At 35.3% G+C, this 6,872-nt stretch overlaps 1 long non-coding RNA gene across 1 annotated transcript; it reads left to right on the forward strand.

Annotated features, from left to right (window-relative positions):
- The first annotated feature begins 405 nt into the window (after positions 1-405).
- LOC105300057 lies at positions 406-3,728 on the forward strand. Its single transcript, XR_896572.2, has 3 exons — positions 406-550; positions 1,857-1,910; positions 1,987-3,728. It is a non-coding gene; the product is annotated as an uncharacterized LOC105300057 (long non-coding RNA).
- Positions 3,729-6,872: the final 3,144 nt, after the last annotated feature.

Genomic DNA, 6,872 nt, shown 5'->3' on the forward strand with positions numbered 1-6,872 from the left:
TGCAATAAAGTGAAGTGCAATAAAACGAGGTGTGCCTGTATACCATAATTTGTTTATCCATTCTCCTCATGATTGACATTTGGATTGCTTCCAGTTATGGAATATTATGACTAAATCTTCTATGAACCTTTGCAGGCAAGTCACTTACTGGGAACTATCTTAACTGCTTCACCTGCGCCATGTCATTTATCCCAACAAACTGCGGTTGAAATGATTGTTATCCCCATTTTATAGATAAGATAATTCCTATGTTGATGATAAATTTACACAGGTGATGCAGCTATTTAGTGACAGAGATTTGAACTTGGGCAGTTAGACTCTACAGATCTTGCTAACAAACATATACTGTCATATAATATATTTTGGTGAAATAACGTTTTTGGCTTCAGAAAGCACAGATGTTTATATAACGTGAATAACAAATGTAAATATGTTTTGGTCTCTTTAGCTTTCTTCAACAGAATATGGAAATGAAGTGGACATCTATGCTTTAGGGCTAATTCTTGCAGAGCTTCTTTACATATCCCGCACTCTTTTGGAAACAATTAAGGTAAATAATCTCACAGAAAGAATTAAACGATAAAAATTATTGGCTGTCATCTTCAAACTGCTGCTGCAGACAGTTATTGCTCTCATGTGAGAATGGGCTTGAACGTATTAGTGTTGCCTGCAAATAGGGATTTTTATCTCTTTTTATCTCTTTCGAGTTTGGGCAACCAAAACTTTTTGTTAGGAGATCCAGTCATAATGGCAGAGTAGGCAAATGCTCTGCTCATTTCCCTTGACTACATCAAAATTACAACTAAATTATAGAATAACCACCTTGGGACCACCTGAAGACTAGCTGAACAGAACTTCTATAACTAAAGATATAAAGAAGTCACATTGAGACTAAATATTGAATGTCAACTATAATTGAAAAACAAATAAACAAACAAACAAAAACCACTTTTTGTTAAAAACCAAAAACTTTGGGGTTTTGGAGGGAGGTGTGTGCATTTCATAAAACCATAGCTGTTTCTTTCTATTTGTGTCAGCCAGTAAAATTTTGATTGTCTGCTTGGCATAAGATGCTGTGCTAAGTGCTACAAGGATTTTAAAAATGAATAAGCCTTCTCATTTCTCAAGGAGCTTATATTTTAGGAGAGAAGGCACTGTAAGAGAATGCTGTAAATGTTTTGGGAGAAAGCACGAAGTCTTATGGAAGCTGTTAGGAGGGAGAGCTTTCCAGTTGTAGGAATTTAGGTTTCATGGAAGTATTGAAGCTGGGCTCTGCAGAATTGGTCTAAATTAGAAAGAAGGTACTTCCAGCATGGAGATAGGAATGTGCAGAGTGTGTTTGGGGATATCAGGCAGTGTCTGATGTTTTTATTGGAGTATATTAGTGACAAGGAAGTGGTGGTTGATGGGGTTGAAAAGACATGTTGGGGCTAAATTAAGGCAAGAATGTGAACTTTCTTGTGAAGGCAGTGGGGAGCCAGTAAAGGCATCAGGCATATCCTAGACTGGATGTCCTAGTCTAAAGCTCAGGAAAGGGGACTCACCTGGCATCAGCAGCCTTCTCCTCTGTAAAATAGGGGTAATAAATAATACCTATTGCATAGGGTTCCAAAATGGATGAAGGTAAATAATGCATATGATACTCTTAACACTTCAACATGTCATGATGTTAGAGATGGTTATTAGGTGGGCAGGGTAGGGGAAGAGAGTCCTGCTTGCTTCTTGGCTGGAGAGACTTTCCAAAGATCTGGAAATTTCGTGGATTTGGGGTATCCTCAGCCTTTAGTGCTTCCTAAGTTTGTTTTTCTTCCCAAGTGAATAATTTCCTAATGAATGTACATATGCTTTATTTTCAGATTTTTGAAGATCTAAAGAAAGGCAAGGTCTTAGATGTATTTGATGACAAAGAAGTAAGCATTTGAAAATAATCAGTTTTATTTACTTCAATGTTTTATTTCCTCATATTGACTCTTACTATCATTACAGAAAATTCTTCTACAGAAATTACTTTCAAAAGACCCCAAGAAACGACCTAACACATGTGAAATACTGACTACTTTGGAAGAGTGGAAGAATGTTGCAGAGAAAAAGAAACGAAACACATGTTAGAGCCTTTCTAAAAAAGTATCCTGCTTCTAATGTTTGATTTTCCTGTAACTCTCTAAAATCTGCTAGGGACGATCAATGGTATTTACCTGCTATTTTCATTTTCCCTTTGATTGATTCATTAATTAACATAAAAAAATGAGGATTTCCACCCACCATCTTCATAAAGAGATGAGGTGGGAAAAAGTCAAATGTAAAATGTTTTTGAAGTTAAAAAATGCAAACCATTTTGCAAATGCGGTAAAATATTAAGGGAAAAATAGCTAACAAGCCAGTTGGAGAAAATGGTAATCATAAAAAGATAAATATATACAATCATTTTGGAAAACAATTTGGTATTATCTAGTTAAATTAAATGTATACATACTGTGAAAGCCATCAATTGTATCCCTACGTACATGCCTATAAGAATGTTCATAAACATCCTGTTTATAAAAGTCAAAGGAACAGAAAACAATTATTACATTATTACAAGAAGAACAGATATATACATTGTATTATATTCACACAGGAATATGATATAGCAGTGAAAAAACAAATTACAGCTAAATGCAGTAACACCATATTTCCCTCAGGAACTTAATGTTAAGCAACAAAACAGGTTACAGGAAATATATACAGAATGATTCCATTCACATGAAGTTCAAAATGCTAATGAAAACATTTTGTTTAGAAATCCAAACATGTTGTAAAACAGTAAAGGGTAGGAAAAGTATGAGAAATATTAAATTCTGCTAGTGGTTAACTCTGAGTAGAAACAGGAGTGAGGAATTAGATTTCGAAGGCAGTTAACTTTTTTTTTCCTTAAACTGGATGTTGAGTCCACTAGTGTTTACTCTCCAGTTATTCTTTTTATTTTAAATACATTTTGAATCGATTATAACAAACACCTTAAAGAGATCATAAGGGTGCCAGAAGGCAGTAGTTAAGCGTAAGAAAATATTCAGTCTGGAGGGGCAAGATCACTTTGTAATGAGGTATCTCATGGCACAGGGCTTAGAAGTGACACTCCAGCGACGGATTTAGATGAGTAGAGAGGAGACCAAATGCACAGTTTGGGTAAGGGGCATGACATATTTGATGACATAGAATAATTATTTTTTTATGTGTGATAATGATATTATGGTCAGGCAGGAAAATGTTTTATTCCTAGGCCATGCATACAGAAATATCTAGGGTTGAAGTGGCATATTTGCAACTTTCAGATGTTCAGCAAAAATCAATGTGTATGTGAAGAGAGAAAAAGCAAATGTTGCGAAATGTTAACAATTGATAAATCTAGCTGGAGGGTACAGAAGTATTTCTTATAATATTCTTTGAACTTTTCTGTAGGTTTGAAGTTTTTCTGGGAGGAGAGAAATCTTTTTTAAAAATACAATATTATCTGGATTTAATAGCAGTTGATTTAAGTCATTTAGACAGTTAATGAATAAGGCTGTACTCAAAAGAAGGTAGCCTTATTTTTACTTTCTCTCATTTTAATATTTATACTCTTATGGGGGAGTATTTCAGATCTTGTTCCTTGTCATATGTCAGTTTGGCCAAATAAAATCTTAAAAATTTGAAAAAAATACTTATACTATCATGAAATAAACATGGCATCTTTTGGAAGCTTTTAATTATTTGTGAGTATATATTTTTCTGAGCCTCAAAATGATAATAAATAAAAAGTAACCTCTTAATCAGAGGAGCAGAGGGGCAAGGGCCAGAGACCTTTTGCAAATTAAAATGCACACACACACACAGATTTTGAAAGATATATCTATATATCTATATATCTATATCTATGTCTATGTCTATATATCTATCTACAGATATATTTACCCCCTTTTAAAAAATTTGTTGGAGTTTTTAAAGCAATTTTAGGGCATAATGTCATTTCATTTGTAAATACTTAATGTCATTCAACAAAATAAGATCCCTTTAATTATATGATAATCTAGCTTGTATTCATTGTTCTTATCTCAAAAATATCTGCAGGTTGTTTAAATCAGAATCTAACATTGCATTTAGTTGGTATTTCTCTTTTACTCTATAACTTTTACTTGTTCTTAGTTTCTTTCCTCTTGCCATTTATTTGAGGAAGGAACTAGATCATATGTCCTGTAGAATTTCCGGCATTCAGGATTTGGCTCATGGTATCCCTATGGTGTCTAGTTAGATCTAGAGACTTGATTTGATTGTGGTTTGAAACTTTTTTCCAAGAATACTCCATAGGTGATGCTGTATACTTTATTTTGCATCACTTCAAGAGGAACCTGATGTCTGGTTGTTCCACTTTGAGTGATTTTAAGATGGATCAGTGGGTTGTGGTGATGTCACCTATTACAAAGCTAGAGATCTTTCACCTAATGGTTTTAGCAACCATTGATGTGTTTTCTGGACCCATTATTTCATTAGGGGTTGTGAGATCATGATTTTTGGATTCTATTAAATCTCTTTCATTTGTCATCTGTGATTCTTCTATAAAGAACTTTCTCTAAAGCTGAATGGGAAAAGTGGGATAAATATTTAACTTATTAATTTTTAGAATGATTTAGTGCTCTGGCAACCTCCAAAGGTGACCAATGAGATGTTTTTTAAGCAGTGGTGTGACCCAACCAGTACTTTGAAATTGTGTTTAGAATGGGTTGGAGCACGAAGAGACTATATTTGAAATGTCAGAAGTCCAAAAGGCTAAGAGAGCCTGAATAATGGGAAGGGGCAAAACCAAGAGGAGCTGGCAACTAATTGGATGTGAGGATTTAGGAACAGGTAAGCAACAGAGATTACCTCCAGGTTTGTTCAAAGGTGAGTGGCAGTATATGATGCCATTAAAGGAAATATAGGTCTCCATGAAATTAAACACTCCCCCCGCAAAGGGCCATGCATATTTGAGATTCTATCACATTTTTACCTGTTTTTAATTAGAATTTAAGCCAATAGAGACAACTGTACATCTTTCAACATGGTGAGGTGAGCACATTTGGAAGGTAAAATGTTGGATCTCATTTGGAGATGCTGAGTTTGGGGTGCTGCCAGAATATTCAGGGTGAATATGTGGAGCATACTGTAGGAAATGCAGGATAGGAACTCAGGAGAAGGGATAGATTGGAATCATACACAGAAGTGATGTGTAGCCTGGAAGTAAACCAACATTCCACTTTGAATTCAAGAGATTGCCAAGGGAGATACTATACAGAGGAAAGAGGGCTAAGGAGCAAAGCATGGTAGATATCTCCATTTAGATATCTACTTTTCCAATGTAATATCGATCCAGTCCTTAAGGTCTGTGATTCTATACCTGTGGCTATGGCCTATCCCAATCCTACATTTCCTCAGAATGATCTCAGATGAAGAGACTATAGTTAGCTGTACGGTGGTCCCACTATTGGCTTAAAGTCTAACTAAAAACTGTGTAATAGGTAAAACTGTGAGACAAATAAATTCTCAAATATTTGTGGCTCTTTAGGGGTTAATTTGATTGAGACCCATATTAGTTTCCTATGGCTGATGTAACAAATTCCTATAAACTTCGTGGTTTAAAGCAACATACATTTATTATCTTACAGTTCTGCAGGCCAGAAGTCTGAAATGTGTTTCACTGGGATATAGTCAAGGTGTTGGCAGGGTCGTCCTCCTCCAGAGGCTCCCATTCTGCACACACATTGACTTACTTGAATAAGCCCCAGCCACACTGGTTGGCTCAGTGTTACCTGGATAGGCTTTTGCACTCAATGGCTCTCTGCTATGGTTTCTATCTGAAATTCTCTTCAACTTTTTTTGAATTGTGGCTTTATCAAGGTATAATTAACATACCATATAATTCACCACTTAAAATGTACAGTTCAGTGGTGTTAGGTATATTCAGAGCTTTGCAACCATCACAATCAATTTAAAAACATTTCTGTCACCCCATGAAGCCCATGCCCATTAATATCCCTTCCTTATCTTCCCCCACTTCTAGGCAATCACTAATCTACCTTTCTCTGTAGATTTGCCCATTCTGGATATTTTATTTAAATAGAATCATATATGTGGTCTTTTTCGCTTCATGTAATGTTCTCAAGGTTCATCCAGGTAGTAGCATGGATCAGTACATTCCTTTTTGTTGCCAAATAATTTTCACTTATACGGATATATCACATTTTATTTATTAGTTGATGGACATTTGGGTTGTTCCCACTTTTCTGCTATTATGAAGTGCTACTATGAACATTCATGTACAGATTTTATGTGGATACGTGTTTCCATTTCTCCCATGTATATACCTGAGTGGAAATGTGGGGTCATTTTGTAACTCCTCTCATGACTTTGCCTGTCAGTTATGCTCAGAACCTACATTCCCTGCCACTTCCAGTGTTCCACTGTCTCCTGCTCAGAGTAAAACTTCTCCCTTAGTACACTCATTGGTGCTTCAGTATTGTGCTTACCAGTATGCATTGGAGCTGTTATTTCTACGTGGCTCTTAACCTCATACTGTGAATTTCTAGAAAGCAGGCACTCTCAATTTTGTATACTTCAAGGCAGTGAGTATACTGCCCTCCATTAAAGCAGGAACTCTGTGTTTTTGAACTGGTGGGTAATAAGTGTTAAATTCATATTATTGATCTTACAAAATGTATCTAGCACTAAATAATGTTCACTTTAAAATTTCAACAATTAAACGTTTGGCAAATAACACTTAAAGGTATGTTAAGATTAATTAATATGGTGCACTGAAGTCTTATTTTGAATTTTAGAAGCTCTAGTATTTTGGATATATAATCAGGAAAATAAACATTTTA

Source organism: Pteropus vampyrus, unplaced genomic scaffold (genome assembly GCF_000151845.1).
Source record: "Pteropus vampyrus isolate Shadow unplaced genomic scaffold, Pvam_2.0 Scaffold200, whole genome shotgun sequence".
In the NCBI taxonomy this organism is placed as follows: Eukaryota; Metazoa; Chordata; class Mammalia; order Chiroptera; family Pteropodidae; genus Pteropus; species Pteropus vampyrus.